This window comes from Lagopus muta, chromosome 11, assembly GCF_023343835.1.
Source record: "Lagopus muta isolate bLagMut1 chromosome 11, bLagMut1 primary, whole genome shotgun sequence".
Classification (NCBI taxonomy): domain Eukaryota; kingdom Metazoa; phylum Chordata; class Aves; order Galliformes; family Phasianidae; genus Lagopus; species Lagopus muta.
The window spans coordinates 14,470,216-14,486,227 of record NC_064443.1 but is presented as its reverse complement, the minus strand read 5'-3'; the positions used below and the strand labels follow the sequence as shown (position 1 = coordinate 14,486,227).

The following is a 16,012-nucleotide window of genomic DNA, read 5'->3' as shown; positions in this document are numbered from 1 at the left end:
CAATTATTCAATTGCCTTTGCTGTAAAATGGCTTAAATTACTCAACTTTAGTCTGCTATTTGAAGAAAAATATCAATTAAACCTTCAGTTTTAGAGTACTCTCATTTATATGTTGGAGGTATTTTGATTCTTCATGTTTTCCATTGGCACCAGGCAGAGCCTTATTGAAAGTACAACTTTCCCATCAGTGAGTCTCATTCCAAGCCCAAAACTGCATGTATCCCTGACACAAGTCCTTCAGCTGAGCCTTATCTCACATAGACTCTCTCCCTTCTCCTCATGCAGGAGTTGGGTGCCTGAAGAGGTTTGTGAACCCAAACAGCTTGCTGGGCTGCTTGATGTGCTGACATGAGGTCCCCGATTGCATGGGTAATCTGTGCCAGACCTTTCCAACCAGAAGGATGGAAGCAAGCCATCAATCTTCATCCTTCAGCTCTTATCGCATCAGACATGGCTTTCTGAGTACTTCCATTCCTACTGCTGCCTTTCAGCAGGGAGGAGGTGCAATTTCCCTCCCTTCTGCTGTGGATTTAGCTGATCTTTCTTAGGGCCTAGGATGTTGAAATGCTTGTGGCCACATAAATGTTCTGTCTGTACAGCACACCCCTCCATCACCTACAGCAAGAAGACGTGGCCTCAGTCTCCATGCAGTTTAAAGTCAGGAATGTAGAATTGCTAAGCTGCATTTCACCTCTAAACTCAATAGGAACAGATATCAAAATTTGCCAAAAGAGGGAGCATTCCCTAAACTCTTAGAGGCAGATGTTCCCAACAGCTCCAGCCCAAAACCTGTTCATCTTTGCAATGGAGGGAGCTGACAAAAGCTCACAGCCAGACATCACCCTGGCTGTGTGCTCCAGGCTGCTGATATTGCAGGGCACCGTGTCACAGCCCCACAGGCATCCAAGCAAGCAGAGTGGGTGATACCAGTGTAGTGGAAATCCTGGCTCCCAGCAGCAAGCTGGCTTCAGACACAGCTTCCAAGCAGCACTGATGGAAAATGAGCAATGTTCAGAGAGAGGGAAAGAAGGTCTCCGTGGAGCGAGCCTCTCCCCCTCCATCCACACTATTTTCTTAACAGCGCTCTGCAGGTCTGAAAAGCCCTGCTGCAGAGGAGGCCAATGTGAAATCCCAGCACCACAGTGGTGGTTTGGCAGCTTTATGGTGTTTTACATCACTTTTTCGAAGATCACCATAGCTATAAACTTTGTAGTTTTCCTAAACCCCCAGAATCCATTTAATCAAAACAGGCAGGCGGCTGCACCAGGGCATTATGCAAGTGCATGGCTGCTTCTCCTTCTGCTGCTGGAGCAGGAATTTGCTGACAAGTCAAGATTAAATTTTGAGTTCCTCCTGCTCTCCCCAGTCATTATGTGTTGTTAAGAAGAAAATTCAAGTTAATTAATTCGATCTCAGGAGATGAAAATGCATGCAGGATTTCTCTAACACAGCGCAGCTATGGGAGGGAGATGCTGAATGTTTACTGCGAGGCAGAAAACAGCTCAAGTTCTCTGAAACGCCCTTCTCGTTTCACACTGCAAGGCACAAGGTGTTAGCACAGCGTAGACTTACTGCAAATCATTGCAGCTAAAATCAATTTTTCAGCCCCAAAAAAGAACTGCAGTACCCAAACCCTTGATTTCTATGCACTTTTCGTAGCACATTTTGTTTTTTTCCTAGGAACTGCACGTGTTCATGGCTGATAGGTTGGCACCAGGACAAGGAGCCACATCTTTGCTCCTTCCAACACAGAAACTAGTAGGTAGGCAATACAGCCCTATAAAACACAATTAATCTTTCCATTAAACAACATCTCCCAAAGCGAAAACCAGGCCTTATTTAAAGGAATGGGACTGCTTTATGTTAACCGCCCATTTCAAACCTTAAAATAAAATATTTGCTCTTGCATAAATAGTTGGGAAGGTAAAAGTGTCATAACACTGGGTGTTTGTTATTAGAGCCGGAGCTTGCCTCCTGCCTGCAACAGAATGTCATAACAAAGCCTGCATTGGGATCGCTGCGTTTACTCCTCACTGCAGTGTTTAAAAGTCAAAGACAATCCTGAGCTATAAACAGATTGCACGATAGCTTGCAAAGGGTCCTGTCAAAGCTTCTTCTAGCACATCATGCAAACAGTATCGTCTCAGGTGGTGCAAAGCTCGCAGATGATGCTGGGTCTGAAGGATTCTGGGGATGCTGCAATGGAACATGCTGCTCCCCAAAACCTGCTCCAAAATACCACCCTGAACAAAGAGCAGCTCTTGAGTTTGCTGCAGAACAGCACACTCCAAAATCCACTTTTTGCAAAGAGCATCCTGTGTAGTACAAGCTACACCGAGCTTTCTAACCCATCTGAGCCCAGGGGAGGATGGAGGGAGGCTTTTATCACACTTGGCTAAGGATAGCATCTCCCCAGCTGCTCACAGTGCTGGAGGAGCCAGGGCTGAGAGCAGGGCCCACCTGCTGCAGCAGGATGGTTTGGCAGCATTTCAGCCCTGGAGCCCATCGATCCCACTGCTGGGAGAGCTCTCGGCACTAATGTAACTCAGGTGCAGTGCAGAGATGGGATCTGCAGGGTCTTTGCAGAAGGCCAGGTGGTCCCTGGAGGACCCTGGAGCAAGGACCATCCATCTTGAGCTCATTGACTCCACCCACAGCTCACAGTCCCCAGGCTCATGGTCACCATGACATGCGCTCTGTGGATGGCCCCTTGGATTCTGTGACTTGGCCCACTCTGCTCATTCAAAGCAAAGACAGATTTAGCCCTGTATAATCAAAGCAAGGCAACCCAGCATGGCTTGTGGCATAGTGAGAGGACAGGTAAAGAAAAGACAGCTGGGCAGCTGAGAAGTGGAGTGGTGTTCCTTTTCTTAAAAAATGCCTTAGGCAAAATATACCTAAAGACCTGCTTTGCTAGCACAGATGGGTATTGGTCCCTGTATCGTGTGAGGTGAATGCAAGCAGTTCTGGAAAGCCACTGCTCTTTTCAGTGAACTCCAAAGGTAAGGTAAGCTGATGTGGCCACACCTCACCACACAACACAGTCTGCTTTTGGGGCTGAGTCTGACCGATACAATTCTGCAGCTGTGAGCAGCTGAGAATTATCATTCAGCATAAACCAGCATGATTCCTCCAGAACAGCTGTAGAAATACTTAGCCCAAATTAAATAAGCATTACCATAGCAGCTAGGTGCTTATTTACAAATGAAGACTTGGTGGCTGCAGCCAGAACTGCTCACCCCGGTCTCTGCAGAGCCCCCCCGAGCCAGGCCCAGAAGACTTATAGTCTTTGCATGGGGTCAGGACTGGATGATGGATTGGAGGATCAGGGTCACTGGCTGTGTCCTCTCTGGGGTCATTCAAGGGGTGGGTGATGGTCTCTAGGTCTCTGAAGGTCAGGGGGTCCTGCCCCAAAGAGCAGAGCCCATGGCAAATGTCACCCTGACATCTGATGGCCAATGCTGATGGCCTCCTGCAAGCAGCCTCATGGAGAAGCTGCTCCTCCCTCAGCTGAGGTACCTCTGCAACACAACAGAGACCCTGAGTGAGGAGGTCCCCTTGTGCTTGCAACCAAGGACCGGGTGCTCCCCCCAACCTGGGGACCCAGCTCTGCCCAACCATGCAGCCACTTTCCCGTGTCCTGTCCACTGCAGCACCCTGGACATATGTTTCCAGAAGCTGGTGGCTATCCACATTAAAAAAAAAAAAAACAAAAACCATAGAATCAGTAAGATTAGAAAAGATCACCAAGATCATCTAATCCAAACCCAACCCATCCCCACCATGCCTGCTAACCATGTTCCTCAGTTCCACATCCTTGAACACTGCCAGGGACAGTGACTCCACCCCATCCATGAGCAGCTGCTCCAATGCATTATCACTCTATCTGAGAAGAACTTTTTCCTAATATCCAACCTGAACCTCCCCTGGAAACCCCTTAAATCACCCCACTTCCAGAACCCCCACCCTGTCAGCAATCAGCTCAGATCCCCAGAGGCATCTCCTGTGGGCAGTGAGCATCCAGGCTCAGCTGCCACTCCCTGCAGGTCTGGCTGCTGTGCACAGTGCTGGGGGCCCCAGGGCAGGCACAGGTGGGGCTGGGGGTGCCGGCAGCAGCTCCAGCAGGCAGAGAGCCATCACTGCTATCACACAGCTCCAGATGGAAAAAAGTGCTTGGCCACTCTCCAGCCATCGCTGCTCCAGAGGCAACAACCAACCACGCTTTTGGCAGATACCCTGAGACTGTCCTTCTTCCTCCTAACCAGAGGAAGATGGCCCAGGCCCACGTCCCCTCCCAGCCCAGCCTGTCAGTGCCTTCCATTTCTCAATAGAAATTCCTACGCAGTCAGAAGATTTTACCACTTTGTTCTCAGAATATAATAACATTTTCTTTTTTAATTAAATCGCATTCCCCATCTGCCTTGCATGCATGTTTTGGGTTGGCTACTTTTGCCAAACATAAGGTCAGCAGCCACGCTACTAGCTTTCTATAAAAGTGGATTAATGCTGTTTTATCTAAAACCAATGTCTGTTTGCAATTTTGACCACACCCAAACTAAGGCTATGTGACTTCACTGTCCCAGATGTCCATCAGGAGCCTTTTAACATTAAGATGCTCATTTAGCAGCATACGTTGTCCTGCTTCCTTCGTTAGCGAACTGGGACCTCACAAGAATGATTTATAATATTTCCATAACAATTATGAACTTGCAAAGAGGGGGTTGCTGTGTTTAATTTGAGCTGCAGTCACACGAGCAAGCTTCTCCCATTCCCATTAAAGCTGCAGAACTGAGTGAATTCAAGGGAACTTGAGAGCAAAAAGATGTGGTGTGGGTACTAATAAGGAAGCCAGGAAAAGCAAAACCCAACCTGCAGCACACAAATCAAAAGAAAGACTGTCCAGTTCATCTGGAAGATGAACCACATGAACACAGAACTAGCAGGGCCTCTGTGCTGGGTGCACTAAAAACTCCCAGCACCTCTATAGACTTCTTGTCCACATCTCCCAGCCTTTCCCAAGGAGGCCCATCCTCCAGCTCTCTCTATGTATGGAATTAAAGCACAAAGATGAATAATTCATATGAGCTTTCATCTACATCTTCTTTCCAGCATAGAAAGGACCCCAATGAGCACACACCGACCAGCACATTACATGAGTCCAGAAGCTCTATTTAGTTCTCAGGGGAGGGATTTGGGACATGAACTCACCCATCCACACGTGGTTGGGTTGCTTCCCCTCCCCATCCCGAAGCTGAAGAAAAGACTGCACTCAGCTAAAATCTGGACTAAGATCTGCAAGGCCAAATCAAGATAAGCACAAAGCAGAATGCCTGCAAGTATAAACTCATCTTCTTCAAAGCATTTCAGGCCCCAGCTGCAAATTGGTTTATTCCGAGAACAAATTGTTGCTCAACTACTTGGAAGCTGTCTTCACAAAACTTCAAGCTAAGCATCTTTGATTGAAATGAACATAGTATTAGTGATAAATAATATCACATGAGAACCCCGGAGGAGGTCTAAGCCTGATCCAAAAGTGAGATAATTAACTGCAAGGCATATTGTATCACTTGTTGCTCTATACCAGCTGCTAAGTTGCCCAAGAGTCCTCCCCATAGTTTGCACAAAGCATCCTTCTGCTGTGCATCTCATAACAAGCTTTCTCCACCAAGCTAAACCCGTGCTAAAGAAGGACAAATAATCTCTGGGTTGGGCCAGGAATTTGGGATGGGTTTTGAGGAAGCCCAGAAATATATTTTTGTTTATTTTGTAGCTGTACCCAAAATATTTTTCCTCGCTACTGGAAAAGCAGAAGTGTTAAATGCCTGAAAGCTTCAGAGAAAGCCCATGGAAGGACTGATCTGGAGGGTCTTCTATGGCATAACTGGGAGTTGAAAGCATCCTCTTCTCTCTCATGCATACCCTTCATATGGCTACAAGATTTTCTCTTTCTGCCCCAGTCAATGTTCATCCAGTTCATCCTAACAATTCCACGTGCAGAACTGGCTTGAAGGAGAAAAAAAGATGTATCTGGTCAACTCCTATCAGCAAATCAGTGCCCCAGCAAAAAACACCTCCTGTATTTATTGGAGCACTTAGGATCCAATGGACAGAATAGGTAGAGTTTCTCCTAAGGAGCTGGCATAAAAAAATCAAAACCAATTTCTTCATATGGTGCTTCCTACAAAACTCTCTGGTGCAGCAAAGCCTCACCTTCCTGAAAATACTTCAGTGCATCTTTGGGATATGGGAGACACGAGGGGTCTGCAGCCCTCTCCCCTCACTGTCTGTGAGGCCACATCTGGGGAGCCCCCACCTGCTCTGGATTACCCTTCTGCACATTGACCTCATCTTGGCTCTCCTGCTCGGCTTTTGAAGTTCCTTTGCAGAATCAAATTTAGCAAGGTCCATACCTGGGCTGAGAAATATATGTCCCGAGGGCACTTCCCCAGCAGTGCTGGCTTTCATTAACCCAGCTTCTCCACTGTCCTTTTTTCACACCCATTAAACAGCACCAAAGGGAGCTGGCAATACATTTTCCTTTGCCCTTCTCCTTTGTGCTCCTCCTTGATGAATGGCGAAAGCAGATGCACAGTTGTCTTTGAAGGCTCTGGCGGATGAGCATGTTGAATCAATGATGGATTGGACCAAATGAATCACAGTGTGGGAGAAAGCGCAAGGCAATGATTTCTAAGTGGCCTTCACATCTTTACACTTCAGAACTTGCTTTAAAAGCCCGTTTTCTTCTTTTTATCTGTTTCCAGTTTCTGCAGTGCCTTTGCATATGTTGAGGGAGGTAGGGGGGAAGGAGGGGAACCTTTACATATAAACAGAAGATTCCACTTCTCCATCAGACAATAATGAAGCATTGTCATTTAGGGAGTTCAAATAGCTGGGAAACCACTTCAAGGCCATGCAAAACAACTGGGTAGCATCAGAAAGAACAGCATTGGCAAACCCAGCAGCACAGTTTCAAACTCCAATATAGCAAACTAACAGAAAACCACAGCTGGTTCAGTGGCCTACTTCCCCATGCTGGGAGGCAAGAGCTGCTTCAGAAAGCAGTTTTAATGAAACAGCATTTTAGGATATGAGGAACTGCCAGGGATTACCAGATACACAACTACTGGCATTCCAACCCATCCAAAGGTCCCCAGTGCCATCCCAAGCTCAAGTGCTCCCAGCCTGGCTGCTCTTAGGGCCTCCTGTGACCTAGGACAACTGTTCTCATCAAAAGGATGGGTTTTCCCCACAAATACACCACTGCCATGGCCACTGCAGCAGCACAGAGCTGCAGCAACACAGTCTCAGCAGAGGCATCCAGAGGATGTATCCTTACAGCAAGCTCTCCCAGTAACGCTTCTGCTATCGCCCCGTACCCAAGCAGCAATATTTATGAACTGCCATGAAATCAGGAAGAAATGCTTTATCCACGAGCAGTGAAAGAAGGGATGAGCTGAAACACAATTTGCTCAGACATTTTTCCTGCATGCCCCCAGGTTTGCAGTGATAAAAGGCTAAAATGTGGCATGAGCCTGGCTGTGGCCAGAAGCTGATAATGCAGACTGCAACACAGAGAGAAATGTGGGAAATTGAGGTGCTGGGGACAAAGGGAAGTCTGTTGCAGTAAGAAAAGCCTGAATCAACAAATTTGCTCTGAATACCACTTTCAACTTAATCCAGACGGAGCTTGAAGATAAAAGAATGAAGCGCTGCTGACTTTCCAGCAGTGAAATGACAGCTGGTGGCTTCAGGGAAGCGTTGGTTAAGCTTTGCAGTGCCCTGCAGGCACTCAGACCCACGAAGGCAATGCAGACAAGCGTTCACAGGGACGGATTCCTCCTTGCTGTGCAGACCCTTCCAGCATTAGAAGAGAAAGGAAACCTCTTCCATCCCTCCAACCAGAGCACCCCTTGGGATGGGAGCTCCACCCACATCAGGAGATGAAGGTGATTAATTACCCACACACCAAGGGGGGTTCCTGGAGCGGTCTCACTGACAGTGATTGTTTGGGGCCATATGGCACTTCCACATCCCATTAGTAACGCGCCTGCTGCACCCCGAGCCCAGTTTCATCTTTCATGGGGTTGGGGAACATGAAATACCAGAGCTCTGGCCAAGATCTCCAAGGGCAGGAAGCTCAGGGAAATATGTTTCTTGAAAATTAAACTTATTTTTACTCTCAATGGCAACAGCATCATACAGCACTGACCACATCCACGGAGAGGTCCTATCTCCAAAAGGGCTGTGATGCTAGAGGAGACCCAAATCTCCCCAGATTTACAGATGACATGCCAGCTCACCCATCCCATTTCAGTGTCCAAACATCGCCCCTCGAACAGGTTTTCAGGCACCTGCAAGGCACAGACATGGGTGCTCAGTGGCCATGGACAGTGCGTGACAAAAGCCCTATTTCCTCAGGAAGGTGGCTGTGCTCCAGCAAGAAAAAACACACTCAGGCTGGCTGCTCCATGCTGCACAGCCCCCTTGGCAGGCGGCATGGAAAATGCCAGCACTCACAGATATGGTCTCCAAGGAGGACAATTTCCAAAACCCAGAGCAGAGCAGGAGGGGCTGCTCAGCACCTACCTCCCACAGGGCAGCAGCTGGTGGCTCTGACATTGGGTTTGCACCCAGCAGGTGCTCACCTCTAAAGTGCTATGCTATCTTATCCTATCATTTTCTGCTGTTTTATGGGAGAAAGAGTCCAGCCAGCTAAAAAAATAAATAAGTGCAAAGCTAAGCAGAGGGATGCTTGCAAGTGATGTGATTTCACTTGGTTGTACAGTACCAAGAAGAAGAGAGAGAGAACTGAGAACACAGAGGAGGGAGGTGGTTTCATTGTGGGAGGAAGCAGCTGGTAACTTCTCATCCCCACTCATCCCCAGTGCCCTGGAGCTGGGCACTGCCATGGCCAGGAGTGGTCACAGCAGTGGCTGTGACCGGCTCTGGGACCAGAACTGCTCAGAAGATCTCTATTCCCTTGCTGTCATGCTCACAATCCCTTGATGGGGGATTCTGGGAATCCCTCCTGCGGTACTTCAGAGCCAAAAAGTGGGAACAGGAGAGAAGGATGGTACCACGAAGGTACCACCCTGCAGCCAGTCCCCGCCACACACACCTTCCCCAGCCCAGGCACATGCCAGCAGACCTTGCTGCTCTCTATCTAATGTATTCCATATGGAGCGCACACCTCCAAAACATTACTTAAAATGGGAATAAATCCTTCACGAGACCTCCATGTGACAGATACCTCTTGATTGAGTTGCCAAGTGAGGAACTTTTATTTTAAGGAAAAAAATCTACAATTAACCTATTGTCACCCCACAGCAGGGGGAAGCAATAAACTGTGTACGTCTGCTTTCCAGCCAAGCCCGAAAGGTTTATCCACCAGCTCTTCTTAGCAAATCTCCCCCGAGAGCTCTTTTGATACCTTACGGATTTGTTAAACATTTATAACATGAAAGTGAGAATATTATATACACTGCCCCAGCATAAATCACGGGTCTGATCCTCTGTGTACAGAGAAAAGGGGAGATGGAAGGAGAAATGGGGTTCTAGGCTGCAAGGTGAATCAGCACAGAGGTTTCTCCGTCCCCCCACCAAGCAGCAATGTGCACAAAGGGGCTGTGAGAAGCTGGTGCTCCTCCAGCCCCTCCAGTTTTTCAAGTTTTACACCTGGGGAAAGAAGAATGAACAATCGCTGTTAGACGTCGTCAAGGTGAGAGCACAGGACATTTAAGAAGTGGAAAAACATCTGTTCAGCCCAGATAGAAACCAGATGGAGGTGGAGGGGGGTGGAGGACAGAGGCGAGAGGAAAAGCAGAAACGTGCTCAGGGAGATGGCTGCAGGAGAGGAGGGCTGCATGGAGATCCTCGTGCCCTTCCCAGGGTGAACAGCTCAGGGACTGCTTTCTGCAAAGGGCTTGCTGCTGGGACAACGACAGACACGGGGCTCGTTTCCAGGGCCAAAGATTCTTCTGGCAAAGGGTACACCAGATACTTTCTGCAGCAAGTGTGGGATTTTAAACAGTAGATTTGGCACTCTTCCCTAATCCTCTTTATCCTCACGTTCACAATCAAGTATTCCTCTTCTGCTTTAATGCAGCTTATTCTGGGGCTTTCAGAGACATCAACAAGGAGCTTTTATGGGTGTAGTAGGGGCAGTAAATGAAAATGATGCATGCCAGAGTGGATGCAGCAAGTAAAACCTAAAAGGGTACAGAAGAAGACCATGGCAAGGGCGCACGGATATCTTGGATGATGGGGGGAGTAATTTTGGGCACACAACAGAAAGTAAGAGCAACCAGAGGGCTGGAAATCCCCCAGGAGCAAGCCATCAGAATGCCGGGGAGAAACATCATTGCAACACCCCTGATAGTGGAGAAAAACATTACCAGGAACACACTAACTGTAGATGTGTCTGCAGTGCCAATAGCCAGGTTCGAAAGATCACTGAAACAAAAGCAAGATGCATTGAAAGTCACTTCCCAACTAATAAATGGATTCCTGCTGCTTTTACATCTGACTTTGCTCTCAGAGCCCATTTTGGCAAGCAGTGTAAATGCAAACAGGGAAAAAAAAAAGCAATATGTTTTCTTTTTAATCTCAGAAAGACGTCTCCAATAGCTTCAAACACTAGAACTGGTGAGCAATTTCCTCACTATACAGTACTTCCTACAGAAAAAAAATACATTCGTCAAAACAAACTTTTTTGCAGGAAATGTTTCATTTTGGAGCCACTTTGGTCCATTTTTTTAAATGCAGCTGAGGTGTCCCATTTCTGGCAAGCACCAAAATTGAAGGTCCTGTCTTCTGTTGCTGTTAAAAAATCAAAGTGTGGCTTGGGTTGGGAGGGAACTTAAAGATCGTTCAGCTCCAACCCTCTGCTGTGAGCTGGCTGCTCCCCACCGGTTCAGCTGCGCAGGGCCCCATCCATGGCCACAAGTGCCACCAGGAATGGGGCACCAAAGCTCTGGGCAGCTGTGCCAGTGAAGCCAAGCTGTGCCAGCCAAGGCTGCAAATAGAAAAAGGATCAAAATCACCACTAACACCACCACCAAACAAAACCCAGTGTTGGAACTTGGGTTTTGGACTCCTCATGGCAGGGAGATTGGACTCCATGATCCTTATGGGTCCCTTCCAACTCGAGATATTCTATGTTTTTATTCTATGAACTAAGTGATCTTTAATTCCATGATTCCAACCCAAACCATTCAATCACTCTAACTTGGTCACTGTGAAGTCTGGGAATTGTGTTGTTCAAATGTTTCTAGCATATTCACAGTGGAATATTTACTGCTACTTGAATGAAACCTATGGAATTTGAGCTGGCACAGAAACATCCACCGCTGAATTCGGTTACAGTTAACCAGCAGAAACTCCCTGCAAAAGCTTTATTTGTCCTGAAAGAGCAGTCAAGCTGAGCAAGGAATTTTGGATTAACACAAAGTGACAATAGAAATGCCATCACTGTGCCCACCTAACACTTCTGCCCAAGAAAGACACCACAAAGAATGCAAGGAAAAGCCCAACTGCTGCAATAGCCACAGGGCAAGCAAGCAGCTTGCAGGTTGCTGCAGGCTCCACACAGCTCTCTCTCCTGCCTGCTTCCTCTCCGGCCGGCTCCCAATTTGTCTGCAAACCACAAGTTTAATTGGAGCTGGCAAGCACTTTGACTTCAAAATGCACGTAACACCTGGAAGGCAGCGCTCAGGTGGAAGGGGGGAGGAAGCAGGATGACGGCCAAGAGCTTTGTCACGCTCTGGGCTGCCTGCATGGAGCTGCCCAGGGAAGGAGGAATCGGTAGCTGCAGGGCAGCTCACAGGCGCACAATGCATGGCTCTTGCCTTGCTATCTGAAGGAGGATTTTTGGTCGCTTTCAGATGAATTACAAGACCTCTTTTGCAAGAAATTAATAAATAAATAGACGTGCCCTGAAATGGTCGACAATTAATTCCAAGAACGAGGAGGAGGTGGCGATGAGCCACTGCTGGCCAAGCTCAGAGCTGGGAAATGGCCGAATGACCAGCAGCTGTGGGAGAGCATGGAGCCAGCTGCCAGCAGGCTGAACTTGTACCTGCGAGCCTGGGGAGCTGCACACCCAATTTGCTGCTTTTTGTGCAAGGAATGACTGTGACCAGGTCCGGCTGAGTCTTCTGAAGACCAGCTTAGGAGGACAGACGTGGCTTCACCTTAAGAGATTGCCCCTCAGAGATAAGTTCTTACAATTCTGACCAGCGGCGGCTGAAGCAATGAGCAGAGCATTTCCCAGCTGAAAACCCACTCCTCTCCTCTCTGAGAGTCTAAGAAACAACCTAAACCAGGAAAACGTTGCTACAGTGCAAAAAACATTTCTGCAGTGACACTGTTTTACCACACTGCATACACCTGAGAAGACCACAACTGCCATATGCCAGTTTCCAATCCTAAATTTCAGCTTTTATTTTCAGATATTACATTGCTGAAAGCCCTACTCATTCCTTCAGAAGGTTTGTTTATCTTTATTTAAACAACATCCAAATAAGGAGCACTCAAACTTTGGAAGTCCTAGGCACAGAAGCGAGTTGGCCATTTCTGCAAGGCTTTCATTCAAAGCATTTAGCAAGTCTTTAATAACAGTCAACAACGCATGAGAAATGCTAACAGAGGACAAACATTAAAAAAATAAATGGTTTGCAAGGTGCTCCGGCAACAGCCCTGGTAATCAATGCAAATCCTAGAACAGATTTTCTTCCCTTTGAAGGAAGCAGTAACTTCTGCATGCTTGCTACAAAACAATACAAAGGGATACTGACATCTCCTTGGCCAATTAGACATCAGTCGGTGCAATAAGAAATCAAGTCACTGTTTTATTTTATTCCACTCCTACACATTGCATCCCACTTGTGTGGGTTTTTTTTTTTCCTCCTTGCTGCATACATACATGCTTTTATCTGGTTAGTGTTATATTGAGTGGCTTTTTTTTCAACCTGGGCAAATTTTTCTGAGCCAGATTTTGGAAAAAATCCCATCTGGAAAGTATGAGTGATAAGTGGGATTGTGACACTGCAGGATTGCCATGTGACGAGTAGACAGCTTTGTTCATTAAAAGAAATATTCTCAAGAACTTATGCAAGCAAGAGCAAGTGTAACAAAAGCATGCACTGAGCTGTCTCCCATTAACAGTGCAGATCAAATGTGCCAGTGCAACTGCTTCTGCTTTGCCTAAATAAATGCCTGGATCAGTCATCAAAGTAGGATTGTTTTCCACAATACACTTCCTTGAGCAACCCAGATAGCCTTTGTGTTGGCCCCAGTAATGATGTAATGGGAAAAAGTTACAGGCATTCTGTCAAAGCCATGCAGATTGCTCAAAATACTATTTCCCAAGGCTCCAGCTTCGCAGGTGCAGACTCAGCAGCCATCAAGACTCGCTATGATTAATGGCTTTTTCCAACGTGTTGCCTTATGCTAATACAGAGAGCTAACTTTTACTAAATTATGGATGATCAGTGAGTGGATTCTGGTCACCTGCAAGCTAAAGTATGTAAGGAAGCTGTTGAAACTGGTGCAGCGTGGCTATCTCAGAAACAAGCCAGCCTAAGCTTTGTGTTACCTCCACATGTGACCCTCCTGCTACAATGCCTTCTACCCAGCTGTCAGAGGGAGATGCTTAGGAAAACTACGATGCCAGAGATAAAGGAAACCATTGGTCCATATCCAAGCCACTCAAAAATGTACTATAACTCCTCCTAAACATGTCCAAGACCGGACAGAAGCGTATCTAAAGTCCCAAGGAACATCTTGCACGGTGACACAAGCTCATACAATGCTGTAGCCCAGATAAAGTCACTCAGCAGTTATCAATACCAACAGAAATGAACAAGGCAACAAACAAAAACAGAAGCCATCTCCCTGCCCCCCAGGGGGGCTAGCAGCTCTCACTGACCCACCCCTCACGTTGTGGCTTGGGATCACCACAAATAAGCAAAGTGCTACCAGACTCCCCCAGTACTTCCAGCATGGCCCCAGAGCTATTCCCTTCTGTCTGAAACAGAGACAAGCTCTAGGGAACAGAAAACCCTCTGAACCGCAGTCCTAGCATTTCTAGCAAAAGAGCAGCAAAAACATCATGAAAAAAGCACCCATTACCTGCAGAGATTCCCTCAAAGATCCTGTAATAACATCTTGGAGCAGTATGCACAGTGCCCAGCACACAGTATTTGATAGCTTGCATCTGAGTTTTCTCCCCACAGGTGTAGCCCATTGGGAAAGGCTCTTCCATGAGGCATACCAGCATCCCATAAACCCTATAAATGCTGGAAGAGAAAGATGCCTAGGTAACTTTTGCTTACAGAAGTAGCTCAGTAATGGTTCTGCATTTCATCAAAGGGGTCTGATGGATAATAAAGTAGGGGACAAGGGTGGTATTTTTCCTTTCCCTACCTCCTCCTTTGGTGCTTCCTTTAGATGCTGCATTACTTCTAGGTTATCCTCACAAAGAACTTCTAAATGCCCTGGATGATGCTGCTGTATGTTGCCCTAGCTGGGTGAGGAGGCTGTTGGCAAGCTTTTGGGTGCTGGTTTCAGGTCTGCCTAGTTGTGGGGGGTGATGTGGTTATTGCCCACAGTAACCAGAACAGAGTCCTTCCATACAGAGCAGGAGGAGAGTGACTGAGGCCCCTCAGCGTGGTATAGAAGCTAAAGAGAGTAAGGAATCAATATTGAGTTTTGCTTCTCTGGAGCAGCACAGCTGTGAGACTGAAAGCTCTCCATAGTTTTCTTGAATTTGGGAGACAAATTATAGCATACTGAGGTATGTTCTTGTTTTGTTGAAAGCTTAGTGATGTCTGGGAAGGGGCTGGAAGCTCTTCTGCCTCTTCATGCAGTGCTGCCTCCGGATCACAACCTGGTAACTGCTTTAACCTTGTTACTTCTGCGTGAGCTCTTGCATTACAATGTGCCTCACTGCAAAGCTGATGGAAAATGCATCTCAAAGGCGGAAGGAATATAATCCTCCTGGGATAGAACAGACACAGTCATCGTGCATCCCTGCAGCTTTCCATGGCTGCTCATGTCTGTGGCTACACCATGTGCCAATACCCAAATACCTACCACTGCATGCAAAGACAAAGCTGTCCAACTGCTGTGATGCTGGCATGAGAGCGTGCTAGGGACTCATTCTGTAAGAAGTCTGAGACAGTTACCATCTACTTGTTCCCCTCCTGTTTCTAATTAGGTATGGCACTGGCATAAAGCAGGGTCTGTGTCTTAAGTCTTCATCTGCTCCTCCTTATTCCCACATGAAGTCATAATCCTTCATGTCATCCCAACTGTGTGCTATGGAAGTGATTTAGGATGTCTCAAAACAGAGCATAATGACCTCAGGTATTGAATAAATGGAAGGAAAAGAGCTCTTGTGTCACACACAGCTGGTAACGAGCAGAGGGAGATAGAGGAAAGAAACTGGGGAGAAGCTGATGTATCTGTGGAAGAATTTGAAGAACAGTCATGAGATTTTTACACATGGCAGATGTCTAAGATGTTTTGACAGATTCTTCTCAGAGCTTCTAAGTCACAGCAGGGCCCTGCCACATATTTTGTTCTTCGTATAATGATGCTGTGCCATTTGTATGGCAGTTTTGCTGCGCTCTTGGGTGGTACCAGCAGGCTGAGAAGTGTGGTTAACAGTTGGCTTCGAGGGCCAAGCAGAAATATCAGCCTGCAGTTCAGTCCCTAGCCAAGAATGAGGCACTCAAGAACAAGGAAACAGATTTCTTTTCTGAACAAGGGATCAAAGTGTGATGGACAGACATTAATATCTTCCAGCCTGGTGAAGCAATGAGAGGTGGCTTGGTACTAACAGCTTGTGGTAATCATAGGGGCAGTGTCTGAGTACCAGTGGAAGTTGTCACAAGGTATCTTGCTATACTTCTACTGCAAAGCTCAACAGCTTAAAAAAAGAAAAAGATAGCTTTGACCTGCAAGGCAGCTCTGCTCACCAGGCCCTTCCCAGCCTGGCTGTGGTGGACAT

The 16,012-nt window shown here is 47.0% G+C and overlaps 1 long non-coding RNA gene across 1 annotated transcript; it reads right to left on the bottom strand.

Annotated features, from left to right (window-relative positions):
• Positions 1–9,360: 9,360 nt before the first annotated feature.
• LOC125698795 (uncharacterized) lies at positions 9,361–14,226 on the bottom strand. Its single transcript, XR_007379335.1, has 3 exons — positions 14,131–14,226; positions 10,395–10,452; positions 9,361–9,675 (listed from the first exon to the last, which is right to left on the bottom strand). It is a non-coding gene; the product is annotated as an uncharacterized LOC125698795 (long non-coding RNA).
• Between the last annotated feature and the right edge of the window lie 1,786 nt (positions 14,227–16,012).